Raw genomic sequence first — 21906 nt, 5'->3', positions numbered from 1 at the left:
GTCTCATGAATCCAGCCTGGGCTGGTGATCTGTTTCACCCTAGATAATATATATGTTTCAATGCTGTTCTATTGAAACACCCCACCCTCGCCTTCTCCCACAGAGTCCATTATACTTTTTTTCTTGCTAAAAATCTCACTTTGTTCTGGAATACATCATGGAAGAGGGACTTAATTTCATTTCCAGTTTTACCGACTGAGAATGAGACACATGACAACCCAGCTGCCCCAAACCTTTCTAGAGAAGGCCTGGAGAATACACAGAGAAGCACGGACACACCACATATCTAAAATACAAATCTTAAATAATCTTTTTGGAAGGTTGTTTCTCACTTTTAACCCATGAGATTCCACAAAGATGAGGACTGGAATATTTCCAGCTCTATTAGTACACAAGGATGTCACAGTCATCAGCTATGCCAGTCCTCCAGGGCACTCAGGAAGGAGAAGAATCCCTATCTTCAGTAGCCATCAGGCTGCAACCATGCCCTACAGTGAGCCCCAAGGGAGTTCAGGATGTGAAAAACACAGAAAGCTGGCAGCTGAGATGCATAAGAAAGGAATGATTTCCATGAGCCCTGACTCTTGCATCTTCTCATACATACTAAATTCCTTAATTTGGGATATCTGGTTTTCTTTAATTAACAGTCATCTTTTGATGTTCAGACTACCAGCCCTTTGTTGCAGAACTCCTATATATCCTGGCTTCTCACCCACCTCCTCGGAGCAGTTCTCTCAGGGTTACTTGAGATGCTGTCTCCTGATTTTAAAGCCCTAAAAATTCCCATTGAACACAACATAACTCAACTTTTTAGGTTGTGAGTGTTTTTTAAGTCAACAAAGATAAGGATCACTTTTATGAGTCAACTCACGTCAACACGGGCAACTAGATGCAGAAATGTCAGTGAAAACTGCAAAATTAAGGAATTCAGGCAGAAGCCTATACTTTGGGTACAAAAGGAAAAGGAGGCAGATGCTGAAAAGAGGCAGAGAGAGCTACATCACTGTCACACAGAGAAAGAACTGAGGCCTATATGACACATGTAGTCAGCATTTCAAGGCCAGGGACACAGGATGGTTGCTTAGCAACTGCTGTTCTTCCTTCACTCCCAAGTGGCACGTGTTTTTTGTGAGTTCATTTCCCATCCTTTCTCCTGTCTAAAGACCAATCACTTAGAAATTGTGCTCTGCAATAACTCTAACAGTACGTCAAAAATAACTTACATGATCCTTTAGTCAAGGAGAATAGAATAGGAGACTTTGTTCACTTAATCAAGGGATCTGTGACGGAATCCATTCTTGAAATGTGTACTGTATTCAGTTCTGCTCACAACAGTTTAACCAAAAAGAAGAGTGAGAAACTGAGAGATGAAGGTGAGGAGTTATAAAAATATTTTAAGTATGAGAAATGTCTGAGAAAGTATAGTGTGCATATATATATACACACACACGTATACATGCACACATTTAATCTTTAAAATGCTATTATGAAATGCATTGTTTCAAGAATTCTAAGATGTATATTTTTTCACATTTCAATGATCTGAAATCATTCAAAGCGCAATGACTCAGATTAATAAATAGAAAACCAATATCACTGCAGGTTCTTGGGTGATTCATCTGGGTTACATGCCACTCTCTGACTTCCTAGAGTAGGTACTACCTTTATTCTTTTATTTACCATTCTTTTTACTATATTCATATGTATGTATCTTCACCAATACAGTCTTTTATGCTTCTGAGACTTGATAATTGATATACTACAGTCTTCTGTAAATTTCACTTGAAACTGTTCCTGAGATTCATTCATGTTGTCTATAATATAATGATTTCTACTACTCTTCAGTAGTAATACACCAAATTTACCCGTTTTATACAGAGGATATCTGGATTGCTTCTAAGTTTTTTGCTATTGTAGACAATGCTGTGGTAAACATTCTTGTACATGCTAAAATCTATTAATTTCTAGACTTTCAATAGGCTCAGGACATAATTCTTTGTATTATGTGTACTACATAGATCTTCTAGTTTATGGGTGTCTTCCTACTTTATTACACCACTTTTATTAATGGGAGTTTCTTGCTACCCAAATATATATATATATATATATCACACTTACATACACACACATATATATATTAATCTTTATTTTATACTGTGCATGTATATTTTGTCTTAAAAAGTTTTGCTACTCCCCAAATCTGAAAGACATTCTCTCATATTTTCTTTGATATTTTTACATTATTTACTTTTCAAGTTTAAAATTTTAATCCAACTGAAATTGATTTTTGATTTGTGAGATACGGCTCCAATTGCAGGTTTCTCCACATGAGTAACCAGGTGGCCCAGCCCCTTTGTGGACACCCTCCCTGCACTGATCTGCCCTGCCACACTGGCAAGTGTACCTTTTCCTTCTCTGCATGAGTCTATCTCTGACCCTCTGATCTGCTCCATCATTCGTTTCACTGTTGCTACAGTGCCATCATCACAAGGCTGCACAGTGAATCTTCATTCTGGTAAGGCAGTTTCCCTCAACCTACTATTTGAGAGCGTTTTGGATATTCTTGGACTTTGCTTTTGCACACATATTTTACAAATTCCTCAAAAAAAAAAAAAAAAACCTTGCTGGGGCTTTTTTTGGAACCACTTTGAATTTATAAATCTATTTAAATGAAAACTATCACTGCATATAAATCTTCATATACATGAACACAGTGTATTTCTTTATTTAGATCTTTTTACTATTTCTCAACAGAGTTCCATAACTAACTGCACAATAATCCTGCACATTTTTCATGCCATTTATTTTAGGATGACTACTTTGGGTGAAGAATTAATGCTTTCAAATTGTGGTGCTGGATAAGACTCTTGAGTCCCTAGCACTGCAAGGAGCTCAAGCCAGTCGATTCTAAAGGAAATCAATCCTGAATACTCATTGGAAGGACAGAAAGTTGAAGTTCCACTACTTTGGCCATCTGATGAGAAGAGCCAGCTCATTGGAAAAGGCCCTGATGCTGGGAAAGACTGAAGGTAAAAGAAGAAGGGGGAAGCAGAGGATGAGATAGTTAGATACCATCACCAATTCCAAAGATGTGAATTTGAGCAGACTCTGGGAGCTGGTGATGCACAAGGAAGCCTGGCGTGCTGCAGCCCATGGGGTCACATAGAGTTGGACGAGACTTAGCGACTGAACAAACAAACAAAACTTTGGGCTGTAATAAATTAGATCTTTAGTAAAATGATATTTTCTAACTGTCTCTGCTGTATAAAATGTAATTTTTTGAAAAATGATATCTAGAAACCTTGCCAAAAACCTCTTATTTTATTTGATAGTCATTATGGATTTTCTATGTAGACAATCATAACTTCCATAAATGATGACATTTCTTTCTTTCTTTCCAATCCTTATATAACCTTAATTTCCTTTTCTCATCTTAATGCACTGGATGAGACATGAATTCAATATTGAAAAGCAAACAATGAACAGCTTTGACCTTTTCCTAATAATGAATGAAAATGTTTCTAAAATCTCAGCAGTAATAATAACTTTAGTTCTATTTTGGGAGGATATACTGTAGATTTGGAACCTAAAATGAGCTGATTTGATTTTCCAATTTGTTTCCCTTTTTTAAATCACCACTCATGAGACAGATTTATCTTCCATTTTCCTTGTAACATATATAAAAACTTATTAGTAACTTCATAAAATGTATTATGAGGAAGAATCATGTGCATCATATGCAAAGTAGAAGCTACCTCACTGTTATGGTACTTCGCATATAGCACTTCTGTTTACCCAAATTTGTTGATTAAATAAAGTGGCAACTGGTCCCAGTTGCCAAGGATCTCAATGATGTTGAGTTGCATCACTGAAACCTAAGAATCTTAGGAACTGAGTTACTTTTAAAAAGCTAGTTAAAGTAACTCAGAGACTACTGTATAGGCCCAGTGGTTCCCAGATTTGGGCTTTCAGTTCAGTTCAGTTCAGTCGCTCAGTCGTGTCTGACTCTTTGCAACCCCATGAATCGCAGCACGCCAGGCCTCCCTGTCCATCACCAGCTCCAGGAGTTTACTCAAACTCATGCCCATCGAGTCAGTGATGCCATCCAGCCATCTCATCCTCTGTCGTCCCCTTCTCCTCCTGCCCCCAAGCCCCCCCAGCATCAGTGTCTCTTCCAACGAGTCAACTCTTCACATGAGGTGGCCAAAGTATTGGAGTTTCAGCTTCATCATCAGTCCTTCCAATGAACACCCAGGACTGATCTCCTTTAGGATGGACTGGTTGGATCTCCTTGCAGTCCAAGGGACTCTCAAGAGTCTTCTTCAATACCATGGTTCAAAAGCATCAATTTTTCGGTGCTCAGCTTTCTTCACAGTCCAACTCTCACATCCATACATGGCCACTGGAAAAACCATAGCCTTGACCAGATGGACCTTTGTTGGCAAAATAATGTCTCTGCTTTTTAATATGCTATCTAGGTTGGTCACTCCTTTCCTTCCAAGGAGTAAGTGTCTTTTAATTTCATGGCTGCAATCACCATCTGCAGTGATTTTGGAGCCCCAGAAAAATAAAGTCTGACACTGTTTCTACTGTCTCCCCCTCTATTTCCCATGAGGTGATGGGACCAGATGCCATGATCTTAGTTTTCTGAATGTTAAGCTTTAAGCCAACTTTTTCAGTCTCCTCTTTCACTTTCATCAAGAGGCTTTTAAGTTCCTCTTCACTTTCTGCCATAAGGGTGGTGTCACCTGCATATCTGAGGTTATTGATATTTCTCCCGGCAATCTTGATTCCAGCTTGTGCTTCTTCCAGCCCAGCCTTTCTTACGATGTACTCTGCATATAAGTTAAATAAGCAGGGTGACAATATACAGCCTTGACATACTCCTTTTCCTATTTGGAACCAGTCTGTTGGTCCATGTCCAGTTCTAACTGTTGCTTCCTGACCTGCATACAGGTTTCTCAAGAGGCAGGTCAGGTGGTCTGGTATTCCCATCTCTTTCAGAATTTTCCACAGTTTATTGTGATCCATGCAGTCAAAGGCTTTGGCGTAGTCAATAAAGCAGAAATAGATGTTTTTCTGGAATTCTCTTGCTTTAGAGCTTTAAAATTTAATAGAGGGGAAGAGACCTCCACCATGAACACGGCTGCATTAAGGCAGTGTCTTTTCTCTCCTCCTCCTAGAAGTCATATGAAAACCAACGAGAAAGGTGGGGGGGCTGGGGGGGGGGGGCGGGACACAAACTTTATTTTCAGTAAAATTAGAGTACAGTTATCTGTACAGTTCAAAAAATGTGAGGATGCCAGAAGGAACTTAGACTGGGCAAAACCAAGTAGAGATGTATAAAAAAAATCATAAAAATGGCTAGAGGTCTCAGGGCCAAGAAAAATATAGTTCCTGAAGCTAAGAGGTCTCACTCTGATGTGCAAACCTAATAGATATGTTTATTAATGGGAGTAAGAACTGGGGTTAGCAGGAATATTTGAAGTCTCTCTGGACACAGTTTGGCTTGGAGAAGGAAAGGATAAAAAATAAAGAAAAATAACATGGAAGAGCCATTTTGGCATAAAGCAGTTTGTGTTGTTGTTACTGTTGTTCAGTTGCTAAGCTGTATTGGCTGTGTGGTAGAGAATGAAAAAACATTTAGGATATGAACCCTACATACACATATTACCCCTACACACACATGTGAGCACACGCACATGTACAAATATACCTACTCATTCACACACGTACTTATGTGCATGTACGCAAACACCCACCAACCTTCAGCAAAACCCAGTCCAAGAAAAATTTATTTGGATGAGTTACAAGAAAAAGTCACTAGAAATGCGTTGAATCAATGAGCATAAAATAAAAATATTGGGAAAACAGAAAATTTTAGGACAAAGAGTATTTCTCATTGAAAAATATTGCTACGTAGCAAATAAAAATCATGTTCAAATATTTCATGTGAATTTCAAAGAACTTAGTAACGAGCATACAGTAAGGTAACAGAGGATGAAATTAAAGTTGCAGAACTCAGGAACCAAATAAGAAAAAATGAAAACTATCACAGAAATGAAACGTGAATTAGTACATGGGAAAAGTGATACTGTAAAAAGCACAAGTGAGGGAGGAGCCAAGATGGCGGAGGAGTAGGACGGGGAGACCCCTTTCTCTCCTACAAATTCATCAAAAGAATATCTGAACGCAGAGCAAACTTCACAAAACTTCTGATCGCTAGCTGAGGTCATCAGGCGCCCAGAAAAGCAGCCCATTGTCTTCGAAAGGAGGTAGGACAAAATATAAAAGATAAAAAGTGAGACAAAAGAGCTAAGGACGGAGATCCGTCCCGGGAAGGGAGTCTTTAGAGGACGTTTCCAGACACCGGGAAACCCTCGCACTGGCGGGCGTGGGGGAAGTGTTTGAATCTAGGAGGGCAACCTGACTGGGAGGGAAACAATAAATAAAACCCACAGATTACGTGTCTAAAAGCAACTCTCAGCAGAAAAGTACCCCAGACACCCACATCCGCCACCAGCAAGTGGGGGCGGCACGGAGAGGGGCGGGCGGCATTGCTTGGGGTAGGGTCCGGGCCTGAGTGCCCTGAGGACAATTGGAGGGAGCTTTTGTGAGTTGCCAACTTGAACTGTGGGAGAGCAGGGAAGAGAGAGAAAATTGACCTGCCCGAACACGCTGCCGGCCGTTCGCAGAACTAAGGGACCGAGAAAGCCCAGAGAAGAGCTCACAGACTGCGGACTGGCCCAGACCCGCCGGAGGCGGGAGCAGGTCGCGGAGAGACACAGGGCGCAGGCACCCGACCGGCGCGGGCGGGAACTGGGGCTGGGGACGCGGAGGGCAGAAGGCACACGCACCCGACTGGCGCCTGCGGAAACCGAGATTGGGACCGCGGGAAGGTAGTGGGCGCACCGCACCTGGGGATAGTGCGCCTGTCAAGCTCCTGGCTGCCTGGACCGCTCTGACAGGGAAGGCACAAGAGCGGGCGCAGCCTTTTGTTCCGCGCTTTTGTGGAACACCCGAGGGCTGGAGCTGCGCTCAGCGCGCGGGCGCTCCATATAGAGCAGCCGGGATCCTGAGCAGCGCAGACCGAGAAAGCAGCGCCAGCCCCTCCCCGCAGCGCCAGCCCCGCCCAGCAGGGCGACAGAACTAGCTACCTGTATAAGAAGAGTCCACCTCCGCCCGCCTGCGTCAGGGCGGAAATGAGGCTCTGAAGAAACCGGCAAACAGAAGCCAAATAAACAAAGGGAACCGCTTCAGAAGGGAGCGGTGCAACAGATTAAAATCCCTGTAGAAAACACCGATTACACCGGAAGAGGCCTGTAGATATCGAGAAGTGTAAGCTGGAACGAGGAGATATCTGAAACTGAGCCGAACCAACACTGACCGCAACAGCTCCAGAGAAATTCCTAGATATATTTTTACTTTTTTTTAAATAAGAAAAAAAAAATTTTTTTTTTTAATTTTTTCTTTTTTCTTTTTTCTGTTTTATTTTCCTTTAAAATTCCCTATTACTCCCCCATTACTCCTTAACTTTCATTTTCATAGATTTTTACAATTTTTTTAATTAGGGAAAATTCTTTTTTTTTTTCTTTTTTTCTCCTTTTTCTCTTCTATTTTCTATTTTTCTTTTTCTCTTATTTCTTTTAAAGTCCTCTAGTACTCCTCTACTACTCCTTAATTTTCATTTTCAATACACTATAACCTTGCCAAAAAAAAAAAAAAGAAGAGAAGCCCTATTTTTTAAACTGAACTTCATATATATTTTTAAATTTTTTTGTGTGTGTGTTTTGGTTTTTGTTTTTAATATAGTATTTTTAAGAGTCTAATCTCTACTCTAGATTTTTAATTTTTGTTTTTCAATATATGATATAAATTGTGAACATTTAAGAATCCAATATTCAGTTCCCATTTTTATTCAGGAGTGTGTTCATTATTCTCTCCCAATCTTGACTCTCTGTTTTCTACCTCAGAACACCTTTATTTCTTCCTTTCCCCTTCTCTTCCCAATCCAATTCTGTGAATCTTGGTGGGTGTCTGGGCTACGGAGAACACTCTGGGAACAGACAACTGCGTAGATCTGTCTCTCTCCTCTTGAGTCCCCCTTTTTCTCCTCCTGCTCATCACTATCTCCCTCCTCCCTCTCCTCTTCTTCATGTAACTCTGTGAACCTCTCTGGGTGTCCCTAACGGGGGAGAATCTTTTCGCCATTAACCTAGAAGTTTTATTATCAGTGCTGTATAGTTGGAGAAGTCCTGAGACTACAGGAAGAATAAAACTAAAATCCAGAGGCAGGAGACTTAAGCCCAAAACTGGAGAACACCAGAAAACTCCTGACTACATGGAACTTTAAGTAATAAGTGACCATCCAAAAGCCTCCATACCTACACTGAAACCAACCACCACCCAAGAGCCAATAAGTTTTAGAGCAAGACATACCAAGCAAATTCTCCAGCAACGCAGGAACATAGTCCTAAACGTCAACATACAGGCTGCCCAAGGTGACACCTAACACATAGACCCATCTCAAAACTCATTACTGAGCACTCCATTGCTCTCCAGAGAGAAGAAATCAAGTTCCACGCACCAGAACACCAACGTAAACTTTCCTAACCAGGAAAAGTTTGACAAGCCAATCGTCTAACCCCACCCACTGGGTAAAACCTCCACAATAAAAAGGAACCACAGACCTCCAGAATACAGAAAGCCCAGTCCAGACAGAGCAATCTAAACAAGATGAAAAGGCAGAGAAATACCCAACAGGTAAAGGAACATGAAAAATGCCCACCAAGTCAAACAAAAGAGGAGGAGATAGGGAATCTACCTGAAAAAGAATTTAGAATAATGATAATAAAAATGATCCAAAATCTTGAAAACAAAATGGAGTTACAGATAAATAGCCTGGAGACAAAGATTGAAAAGATGCAAGAAATGTTCAATAAAGACCTAGAAGAAATAAAAAAGAGTCAATTAAAAATGAATAATGCAATGAATGAGATCAAAAACACTCTGGAGGGAACCAAGAGTAGAATAACGGAGACAGAAGATAGGATAAGTGAGGTAGAAGATAAAATGGTGGAAATAAATGAAGCAGAGAGGAAAAAAGAAAAAAGGATCAAAAGAAATGAGGACAACCTCAGGGACCTCTGGGACAATGTGAAACGCCCCAACATTTGAATCATAGGAATCCCAGAAGAAGAAGACAAAAAGAAAGGCCATGAGAAAATACTCGAGGAGATAATAGCTGAAAACTTCCCTAAAATGGGGAAGGAAATAGCCACCCAAGTCCAAGAAACCCAGAGAGTCCCAAACAGGATAAACCCAAGGCGAAACACCCCAAGACACATATTAATCAAATTAACAAAGATCAAACACAAAGAACAAATATTAAAAGCAGCAAGGGAGAAACAACAAATAACACACAAAGGGATTCCCATAAGGATAACAGCTGATCTATCAATAGAAACCCTCCAGGCCAGAAGGGAATGGCAGGACATACTGAAAGTAATGAAAGAGAATAACCTACAACCTAGATTACTGTACCCAGCAAGGATCTCATTCAGATATGAAGGAGAATTCAAAAGCTTTACAGATAAGCAAAAGCTGAGAGAATTCAGCACCACCAAACCAGCTCTTCAACAAATGCTAAAGGATCTTCTCTAGATAGGAAATGCAGAAAGGTTGTATAAACGTGAACCCAAAACAACAAAGTAAATGGCAACGGGACCACACCTATCAATAATTACCTTAAATGTAAATGGGTTGAATGCCCCAACCAAAAGACAAAGATTGGCTGAATGGATACAAAAACAAGACCCCTATATATGCTGTCTACAAGAGACCCACCTCAAAACAAGAGACACATACAGACTAAAAGTGAAGGGCTGGAAAAAAATATTTCACGCAAACGGAGACCAAAAGAAAGCAGGAGTCGCAATACTCATATCAGATAAAATAGACTTTCAAATAAAGGATGTGAAAAGAGACAAAGAAGGACACTACATAATGATCAAAGGATTAATGCAAGAAGAAGATATAACAATTATAAATATATATGCACCCAACATAGGAGCACCGCAATATGTACGGCAAACGCTAACAAGTTTGAAAGAGGAAATTAATAGTAACACAATAATAGTGGGAGACTTTAATACCCCACTCACAACTATGGATAGATCAACTAAACAGAAAATTAACAAGGAAACACAAACCTTGAATGACACAATGGACCAGCTAGACCTAATTGATATCTATAGGACATTTCACCCCGAAACAATCAACTTCACCTTTTTCTCAAGTGCACACGGAACCTTCTCCAGAATAGATCACATCCTGGGCCATAAATCTGGTCTTGGAAAATTCAAAAAAATTGAAATCATTCCAGTCATCTTTTCTGACCACAGTGCAGTAAGATTAGATCTCAATTACAGGAAAAAAATTGTTAAAACTTCAAACATATGGAGGCTAAATAACACGCTTCTGAATAACCAACAAATCATAGAAGAAATCAAAAAAGAAATCAAAATATGCATAGAAATGAATGAAAATGAAAACACAACAACCCAAAACCTATGGGACACTGTAAAAGCAGTGCTAAGGGGAAGGTTCATAGCATTACAGGCTTACATCAAGAAACAAGAAAAAAACCAAATAAATAACCTAACTCTACACCTAAAGCAATTAGAGAAGGAAGAAATGAAGAACCCCAGGGTTAGCAGAAGGAAAGAAATCTTAAAAATTAGGGCAGAAATAAATGCAAAAGAAACTAAAGAGACCATAGCAAAAATCAACAAAGCTAAAAGCTGGTTTTTTGAAAAACAAAATTGACAAACCATTAGCAAGACTCATTAAGAAGCAAAGAGAGAAGAACCAAATTAACAAAATTAGAAATGAAAATGGAGAGATCACAACAGACAACACTGAAATACAAAGGATCATAAGAGACTACTACCAGCAGCTCTATGCCAATAAAATGGACAACTTGGATGGAAATGGACAAATTCTTAGAAAAGTATAACCTTCCAAAACTGAACCAGGAAGAAATAGAAGATCTTAACAGACCCATCACAAGCAAGGAAATCGAAACTGTAATCAAAAATCTTCCAGCAAACAAAAGCCCAGGACCAGATGGCTTCACAGCTGAATTCTACCAAATATTTAGAGAAGAGCTAACACCTATCTTACTCAAACTCTTCCAGAAAATTGCAGAGGAAGGTAAACTTCCAAACTCATTCTATGAGGCCACCATCACCCTAATTCCAAAACCAGACAAAGATGCCACAAAAAAAGAAAACTACAGGCCAATATCACTGATGAACATAGATGCAAAAATCCTTAACAAAATTCTAGCAAACAGAATCCAACAACATATTAAAAAAATCATACACCACGACCAAGTGGGCTTTATCCCAGAAATGCAAGGATTCTTTAATATCCGCAAATCAATCAATGTAATACACCACATTAACAAATTGAAAGATAAAAACCATATGATTATCTCAATAGATGCAGAGAAAGCCTTTGACAAAATTCAACACCCATTCATGATTAAAACTCTCCAGAAAGGAAGAATAGAAGGAACATACCTCAACATAATAAAAGCTATATATGACAAACCCACAGCAAGTATCACCCTCAATGGTGAAAAATTGAAAGCATTTCCCCTGAAATCAGGAACAAGACAAGGATGCCCACTCTCACCACTACTATTCAACATAGTGTTGGAAGTTTTGGCCACAGCAATCAGAGCAGAAAAAGAAGTAAAAGGAATCCAGATAGGAAAAGAAGAAGTGAAACTCTCACTGTTTGCAGATGACATGATCCTCTACATAGAAAACCCTAAAGACTCTTCCAGAAAATTACTAGAGCTAATCAATGAATATAGTAAAGTTGCAGGATATAAAATTAACACACAAAAATCCCTTGCATTCCTATATACTAACAATGAAAAAACAGAAAGAGAAATTAAGGAAACAATACCATTCACCATTGCAACAAAAAGAATAAAATACTTAGGAGTATATCTACCTAAAGAAACAAAAGACCTATACATAGAAAACTATAAAACACTGATGAAAGAAATCAAAGAGGACACAAACAGATGGAGAAACATACCATGCTCATGGATTGGAAGAATCAATATTGTCAAAATGGCTATTCTACCCAAAGCAATCTATAGATTCAATGCAATCCCTATCAAGCTACCAACGGTATTTTTCACAGAACTAGAACAAATAATTTCACAATTTGTATGGAAATACAAAAAACCTCGAGTAGCCAAAGTAATCTTGAGAAAGAAGAATGGAACTGGAGGAATCAATCTGCCTAACTTCAGACTATACTACAAAGCCACAGTCATCAAGACAGTATGGTACTGGCACAAAGACAGAAATATAGATCAATGGAACAGAACGGAAAGCCCAGAGATAAATCCACGAACCTATGGACACCTTATCTTCGACAAAGGAGGCAAGGATATACAATGGAAAAAAGACAACCTCTTTAACAAGTGGTGCTGGGAAAGCTGGTCAACCACTTGTAAAAGAATGAAACTAGAACACTTTCTAACACCATACACAAAAATAAACTCAAAATGGATTAAAGATCTAAATGTAAGACCAGAAACTATAAAACTCCTAGAGGAGAACATAGGCAAAACACTCTCCGACATAAATCACAGCAAGATCCTCTATGACCCACCTCCCAGAATATTGGAAATAAAAGCAAAACTAAATAAATGGGACCTAATGAAACTTAAAAGCTTTTGCACAACAAAGGAAACTATAAGTAAGGTGAAAAGACAGCCCTCAGATTGGGAGAAAATAATAGCAAATGAAGAAACAGACAAAGGATTAATCTCAAAAATATACAAGCAACTCTTGAAGCTCAATTCCAGAAAAATAAATGACCCAATCAAAAAATGGGCCAAAGAACTAAACAGACATTTCTCCAAAGAAGACATACAGATGGCTAACAAACACATGAAAAGATGCTCAACATCACTCATTATCAGAGAAATGCAAATCAAAACCACAATGAGGTACCATTACACGCCAGTCAGGATGGCTGCTATCCAAAAGTCTACAAGCAATAAATGCTGGAGAGGGTGTGGAGAAAAGGGAACCCTCTTACACTGTTGGTGGGAATGCAAACTAGTATAGCCGCTATGGAGAAGAGTGTGGAGATTTCTTAAAAAACTGGAAATAGAACTGCCATATGATCCAGCAATCCCACTTCTGGGCATACACACTGAGGAAACCAGATCTGAAAGAGACACATGCACCCCAATGTTCATCGCAGCACTGTTTATAATAGCCAGGACATGGAAGCAACCTAGATGCCCATCAGCAGATGAATGGATAAGGAAGCTGTGGTACATATACACCATGGAATATTACTCAGCCATTAAAAAGAATTCATTTGAACCAGTTCTAATGAGATGGATGAAACTGGAGCCCATTATACAGAGTGAAGTAAGCCATAAAGATAAAGAACATTACAGCATACTAACACATATATATGGAATTTAGAAAGATGGTAACGACAACCCTTTATGCAAAACAGAAAAAGAGACACAGAAATACAGAACAGACTTTTGAACTTTGTGGGAGAAGGTGAGGGTGGGATGTTGCGAAAGAACAGCATGTATATTATCTATGGTGAAACAGGTCACCAGCCCAGGTGGGATGCATGAGACAAGTGCTCGGGCCTGGTGCACTGGGAAGACCCAGAGGAATCGGGTGGAGAGGGAGGTGGGAGGGGGGATCGGGATGGGGAATACGTGTAAATCTATTGCTGATTCATGTCAATGTATGACAAAACCCACTGAAAAAATAAATAAATAAATACATTTTTTTAAAAAAGCACAAGTGACACAGATGATATGAAAAGTGAACAATGGAAAATGGAAATAAAGAGATAAGCAAAATGGTACACATGCACAATGAGAGCTAAAGAAGACAAAGGTGACCCAATTTGTACATAATTAGAGTACTAGGAAAGAACTGAACAAATAAAGGTATATGTCATTAAAGGTACACTGACATTTGAAGCTACATAAAGACAAGCTATTTTTATTAAAATATCAAAAAACTTTGAAAAAATAAAAATATATCAAGGAAAATTCTTGAAATAAATGGAAACTTGGTACATTATGCATTGGAAAACCTGCCTCTCAACATTCAACACTGAGACAAAAATAAATCAGAGAGACCCCACAGAGTAAAAAGCTCATAAAATAAACTCTAAAAAAGAAAACATAATGTGAAATATGTTGACAGAACTGAGACCAAATAAAACTCTAATAATGGATAAAGAGGAGCTTATACATATATATAAGATATGGCTTAGAAAAGTTAAAAATAAGAAGGATGAATAAAGGAGAATTGGGCAATGCAAGGGCTTCCCAGGTGGCATGGTGGTAAAGAATCTGCCTACCAATGCAGGAGACACAAGAGATGACGATTTGATCCCTGGGTCAGAAGATCCCCTGGAGTAGGAAACAGAAACCTGCTCCAGTATCCTTGCCTAGAAAATTCCATGGATGGAGGAGCCTGGAGGGCTACAGTCCCTGGGGTCGCAAAGAGTCGGACACAACTGAGCACACATGCGCACAGCACAGGGCAATGCAAATACATTAAATCAAAAACCGGAGATTACAACCTTAATAGGAAACAAAGTGGGATTCAGGTTTAAAAAAGACGACAAAGAAGAGAACTCTATAATGCTAATGAAGATGTGAGATTATGAGAATCCTTGTATTAAATAATAAAGCAATTATGTTAGTAACTGGAGAGGGAAATGGCAACCCACTCCAGTATTCTTCCCTGGAAAATCCCATGGACAGAGAAGTCTGGCAGGTTACAGTCCATGGGGTTACAAAGAATAGGACACAACTTAATGACTAAACAAAACAATATTAATAACCAGAAAATCAAGAAGAATAAGACCAGCCACCGAACAGAAAAACAGGCAAAATACATAAAGTATTAACATTAAAGGAAATTCAGATAGCTCTTAAACACAGGAAAATCTGTACATCCTCTTTCTTAGTAATATAAATGTAATATAAAACTGTACAGATAAACCATTTTCCCTTATTAGGTTGGTAGTAGTAGTGTTAGTTGCTCAGTCATTGCTCAGTCATGTCCAACTCTTTGCGACTCCACGGATTGTAGCCTGCCAGGCTCCTCTGTCTATGGGATTTTCCAGGCAAGAATACTGGAGTGGGTTGCCATTCCCTTCTCCAGGGGATTTTCCCTACCCAGGGATTGAACCCAGTCTCCCACATTACAGGCAGGTTCTTTACCATCTGAGGCACCAAAGCTATTTGGTTGATAAAGAAACCCAAAGATTAACTGCATGTGGAGCTGTGAGGAAACAGGTCCTTTCACACACCTCTCATGGTAGTGAAAACTGGTAGACCCCTCCTACCTCACTGCTCTACAGATGACAGTCTGTCAACATCAAACCACCTTCTCATTTATCCTCAGACCCAGCAATTCAGCTTCAAGGAAACTGTCCAGATTAAATACAAACTTGCAGGAGTATTAAATGACAAATATGCTGGTTATTCACTGTAGCACTGTTTACAGTAGCAGAAGATTGGAAACAGTCTTACATTCCTTAATAGAAAGCTGCTTAAATAAATAATAGCTTGTTCCTGCTTTGAATTCTAGGCTACTATTAAGAAAGAATGAGAAATACTTCTATATATCAATACAGACAGAAAAAACCCTCTAGTATAATATGTTTATGTGAAAGAGCAAGGGCCAGAGCAGTGAATATTATCTTTTGTCTAAAAGAGGTTGAGAGAGGTAAAAATAGTATTTATATATATTAATATATACACACATATATATATGCATAAAGAATCACAAAAATAGAAATCATAACAGAGGTAGGGTACAAGGGAGACCATTCACTTTTTCCTTGTTATCTTTAATTGTTTAATCATGTGAATTTATTACCCATGTAAAAATTAATTTAAAATATGATATATATAAAAGGGAGATTGTCGTAGTCCTGCCAAGTTTATATTTTTATATTTTCCCAAGAAATGACAATAAAAGAATTCTACCATCCATAACTATTACAACCATAAAGCAAAAGGCATCTGAAACAAACAAAAAAACAATAAAGAATTATCATTTTTAAAGAAAGTCTTTTAAATTGACAACACTGTTATCTTTTTCACACATCATTGTGGACGGTGTGCACTTCATCACTACCTAGCACTGGCCATATAGAAACTGACAGGAACCACTAGCACAAGTGATGAGAATGGGCTGGATGGGAGCAGGGTGGGGGGAGGCCCGGGAAGAAGGAGATGTATGTTTACATGCAGCTGATTCACTTCGTTGTACAGCAGAAACTAACACTATAAAGCAGTCATAATCCACTAAAAAAAAAAAGAGCCCTGCTAAAACCATTGTCAACCCAGGATGACATGCCCAAGGTTGTGCCTCTGAAGAATGAATGACATTAGAGGCTTTACAACTATCATGAATGGGATTTCCCAGGTGGCACGAGTGGTAAAGAAGTCACCTGCAGGAGATATGAGAGACACAGGGTCAGGAAGATAGCTGGGTCAGGAAGATCCCCTGGAGGAGAGCATGGCAACCCTCTCCAGTATTCTTGCCTGAAGAACCCCATGGACAGAGGTGTCTGGTGGGCTACAGTGCGTAGGGTCACAAAGAGTCAGATATGACTGAAGTGACTTTGCACACATGCACGAAATTATCATGAATATTACTAAAATAGTCCAACTGAGTTGTTAAACAAATTAATAAGCAAATAATAAGAAACCTCTGGCAGGGGACATCAGTATCCAGAGGTGCTACATTATTTTAAATGCCTAGTTTTCAACAAAAAATCTGCAAAGAAAGTGAAGTGTGACCCATGTACAAGGAAAAAACACATAATAGGCAACAGAAACTAACTCTGAGAGGGTGTAGATGTTAAATTTAACAAAGACTTTAAAACAGCCATTATACACATACCTGGGGTTAACTAAAAATAGCCACACTTAAAGAAGAAAGGTGTGATGACAGTGTCTCAAACACAGAATATCAGAAAGAGATACAGCTTATTTTAAAAATGAAATTCAAGAATTGGAAAGGTTAATAACTGAGATGAAAAAATGTACTAAAGGGATCCCACAAAATACTGGAATGGCAGAAGAAAGAATCAGCAAGTTATTTTAATCTTCAAATAAAGATTATGTAATACAAAGAACAGAGAGAATAAAGAAGAAAAGAAAAATGATCAGAGTTTCACAGAAATGTGCAGCACCAGTAAGGAAGCCAACACGTGTAATGGGAATACCAAAAGGAGAGGAACTAGAGAGGGATCAGAAAACATATCCAAAGAACTAACGGTTAGAAACTTTCCAAACGTGTTTTATAGTACACACACACACACACAAACACACACCCCCAAGAAGCTCAATGAAGATAAAGACAAGGAGAAAATCTTGAAAACAGCAAGAGAAAGGTAACCCACTTTGTACTAATGTGCCCCAATCGATAAATAGCTGGCTTCTCACTAGATACAACAGAGGCCACAAGGCAGCATGATGCCACATTCAACGTGCTGAAAGGAAAACAAACAAAAACAAAAACTACCAACTAAAAATCTTATTTCCAGAAAGAGTGTCTTTCAAAAACGAAGGTGAAATAAATATATTCTCTGATAAACAGAAAAAGAGAATCTGTTTCTATCAGACCCTCCTTTGCAAGAATATTAAATATTCAGGCTAAGAGGTAGCCCAGACAGTAATTCAAATACACACAAAAGTGTCTACACACAAGAAGTGAAGAGCATCAGTAAATGGAATTATGTATGACAGTTTAAATTCACATTTCTTCCCCTTTCTTCTTCTGATTCAAATATAATAATATGGGTTGTATTCTTAGGATTATATATATATATACACAAAGGTAACATATTTGACAATCATAGCACAAAAGAGTTAGGTGAAAACAAAGGTTTATTAGAATAAGAAAAATGACACAATATGATAATTTGAATCCACAGAAACAAATGAAAAGGCCAGCAATGGTAAATAGGAAAATTATTACAATAAACTATACATATATACTCCCTGTCTTGCTTCTTTCAGCTTCTAGACATGAAAATACATGAAGTAACAATTATAGCAATGTATTATTAGGTTTGTAATGTGTATAGATGTATTATATATAAAACTAACAGCACCAGAGGATGAAAAGGAACTCTACAGAACTGTAAATGCAAGGCTTCCCTAGTAGCTCAGACAATAAAGCATCTGCCTGCAATGCAGGAGACCCAGGTTCTATCCCTGGGTTGGGAAGATCCCCCGGAGAAGGAAATGACAACCCACTCCAGTATTCTTGCCTGGAGAATCCCCATGGACAGAGGAGCCTGGTGGGCTACAGTCCATGGGGTCGCAAACAGTTGGACACGATTGAGTGACTAACACACATAGAACTGTGAAGGAGTAACATTCCTGCATCTCACCAGAATTCAGTGTATATCTGAAATAGATTCTGATGAGTTAAGACGTACATTGAAAAAACTGGTGATGTAGGAGCCCCAGCCACTGCTTACCCACAAAGATCAATAATCAGCCATCTATCCACAAACAGAAACAGCTCTGGTAGAGCTCGAGTCTACTCAAGAAACTTCAGCAACACAGTGAAACCGAAATACCTGAGAATAACTGCAGAAGAGAAGGCAGGCAGGCAGCTTCGTTTTGCCTGCTGCATCCCATCCCCAAGCCGGCACTGCTCAGCACCAAGAGGGAACTTCCCAGCCAGGAAGAGTTACCCTTGCCAGGAAGGAAGAGTTGAGTGAGTGACCAGTTTCCCTGGTATGACACATATTTTAAAAGTAATCTGGCCAACAGATGGTCCTGGGACAACTGGATATCCACGTGCAGAAGAATGAATTTGGACCTCTGCCTTACACGGTATGTTAGAACTGAATCTAAATGAAAGAACTAAAAACATAAGAATCTTAGGCGAAAGCAAAGCAGTAAATCTTCATGACCTAGAATTTCACTGGATTCCTCTACATGAAACCAAAAGATGATTTAAAGTCTATCCTGTTTTAAATTAGTACAGGCACCCCACTTTCTTTTGGTTACTATTTGTATGAAATATCTTTTTCCATCCTTTCATACTCAACTGATTTGTTTCTTGTATACAGCATATAGCTGGATCATTCATCTTTTTATCTATTTTGCCAATCTCTGTCTTTTGATTGGATATTTAATCCATTTACACTTAAAATAATTATTGGTAAGAAGGGACTTGATTCTGTTACTTTGCTATTTGTTTTCCCTATATCTTATAGCTCTTTGCCCCTCACCTTTTGAATCACTGTCTCCTTTTATGTTTAGTTTTTCCAGTAAAACATTTTGGTTCCTTTCTCCTTTCTTTTTGTGTATGTTCTACAGCTAATTTTCTCTGTACTTATCATGGTGATTACATTTAATATCCAAAAATTTTAACATTCTAATTTGAATTCATACAAGCTTAACTTTAATAACATACAAAACCCTTCCTATCAGCTACATCCCCAAACACTTTCAATTACTGATGTCACAGAATTACATCTTTATACACTGTGTGTCCAAAAACACAGACTAGTAATTATTCTTCTTTATGCATTAGTCTCTAAGATTATGTAGAAAACAAAATGTACAAAATGGTTTCAATAATGCTATCTTTTACACTATTTTTAATGTATTAGTCTCAAATCATGTAGAAAACAAAAAGTGGAATTACAAACCATTGTTAACAATATATTTTCTATAACTGCCTATGCATATACCCGCACAGAGATCTTTATTTCTTTATACAGCATGAGTGTCCTTTTGTTTCAGTCTTCAGGACTCTCTTTAGAATTTGTTACAGGGATCTAGTATTAAACTCCCTCAGCTTTCATTTATCTGACAATATCTTAATTTCTTCCTCAGTTCTGAATTAGTTTTGCTGGATATGGGATTCATGGTCTATAGGGTTTGGTTTGGTTTCCCTCTCAGCACTTTGAATCAGCCAGCCTTCTGGCCTCCAAACTTTTTGATGAAAAACCTGCTAATATTCTTACTGTGATTTCAGCTCTGTTCATTACTGTTGCTGGTTCAGTTTACTGTGTGCCTATAAAAGTTAATTACCAAACCAGTGACAGAAAGAGTAACTGGTATTTGGCCAACTAGAAATGAAGGTTGGAAGTAAAGTGAGAACTCTGGGCTAAATTTGCATGCTCATTAGTGGTCAAGGAAAATGTTCTCATTTAATAAAATAAATCCTGTTAACCAATCATTTATATCACATTTGGCACAGAGCCTGCAGATGGTTATACCTCAGTCTGGATTGTATAGAGCATGAAAAATACACAGGCTGCTGCACTTGGCACCCTGACACTGGTCAGACAAGACCTTCAGCTGACCTCCCATGCTCTGAAGCCAGACAGGGTATTAAGCAGATGCTCCTAACTACATCTGCCAACATCTATCCCAGAAACCTGACTCTCCACTGCTCACCGCATGTCTCACTTTAAGCCTGGTCCATCCTCATTCCAAACATAGCACAAAGTGATCAGAAGGATGGGCCTCTGGACCACATGAGGATTATGAAACAACATGTGGGCTGGCTGCTGTGAATGTGCCCACATGTTCACAGGAGCAAAGCCAATCAGGCGTAATCTTTGATGGCCACATTTGCCAGATCTCTGATGTGGCATATACTGCTTCCAGCCAACACTTGAGGAATCACTGAAATGATTACAACTAATGGTAAAGACTACGCCCATCATTTTCTAAATATACCACAAGACTGGAAACCCTGTTCTTTTAATTTTTGTTTCTGTCATCAGCTATCTTTGCCACCTAAAAGAGGTAGAGGTAGCCCAGTACAACTTTCAGCTGCGCACTTCAGATTAGAAGGGAATATGCCTTATCATTGCCACTCTCATATCACAAGTGCTAAAAAGAGGGCCTCTGTGCGCCCCTTCCTCTCCACATGCAGTGACAGAGAACATCCACAAGAGAAGTAATGCACAAATCGAGCGGTCTACAGATAAGGTAGCAGAGTGTCCTGGGATGAACTAGAAGTTTAGAGACCTGCTCCTCCTCCACACTCCCTGCATCAGTACAGTCTGCCCTCTGCATCCACAGGTTATGCATTCACGGATTCAATCAAGTGTGATTAAAAAAAAATCCCCAAAGTTCAAAAAAAGCAAAACTTGAGTTTGCCATGCAGACAACTATTTACATGGTATTCACACTGTATTTGTAACTAGTCACACAGCATTTGCATTGTTTTAGGTATTATAACTAATGTAGAGATGATTTAAAGAACATGGGAGGATGTGAAGAGGTTGGAGGTGTATCTCAGAGGTACTGTGGTTTGGTTCCAAACTGCTGCAATAAAGTGAAGATTACAATAAAGCAAGTCACACAAATTTTCTGGTTTCTCAGTTCTTATAAAAGTTACATCTACAGTATACCATAGTCTATTAAGTGTGCAATCACATTATGTCTTAAAAAATCAAAGAATATACCTTAACTGAAAATACTTTACTACTAAAATACGTCAAACAATGACAACAGTAACATCAAAGATCACTGACCACCATAACAAATATAACAATGTAAAAGTATGAAAAATTTCAAGAATTATCAAAACATGACAGAGACATGAAGTGAGCAAAGACTGCTGGAAAAATGGTGCTGATGCAGGATTTCCACAAACCGTTCATTTGTAAAGAATACATTTTGCAAAGCACAATAAAGCCACAGCACAATAAAACAGGGTATTTTATACGCAGATCCTATGCCATTTTACACAAGGGACTTGAGTATCACGGATTTCAGCATCTGTGGAGGGTCCTGGAGCCAATCTCCCGTGGACGTTGAGGGCC

The 21906-nt window shown here is 38.8% G+C and overlaps 1 long non-coding RNA gene across 3 annotated transcripts in view; it reads right to left on the bottom strand.

The window, feature by feature from the left end:
• The window catches only part of LOC122686605, a 348073-nt gene that overhangs the window by 285701 nt on the left and 40466 nt on the right, over positions 1–21906 (bottom strand). Inside the window, exon 1 of one of the 3 annotated variants that reach the window (XR_006338850.1) lies at positions 18691–18791. The exons of the other annotated variants lie outside the window; for them this stretch is intronic. This is a non-coding gene — a long non-coding RNA (uncharacterized LOC122686605). Of the gene's footprint in view, positions 1–18690; positions 18792–21906 lie in introns of those variants that run through there. 3 annotated transcript variants of the gene reach the window in all.

This window comes from Cervus elaphus, chromosome 30 (genome assembly GCF_910594005.1).
Source record: "Cervus elaphus chromosome 30, mCerEla1.1, whole genome shotgun sequence".
Taxonomy (NCBI): Eukaryota; Metazoa; Chordata; class Mammalia; order Artiodactyla; family Cervidae; genus Cervus; species Cervus elaphus.
Note: the sequence above shows the minus strand (reverse complement) of the source record. Positions and strands in the feature narration are given on the sequence as shown.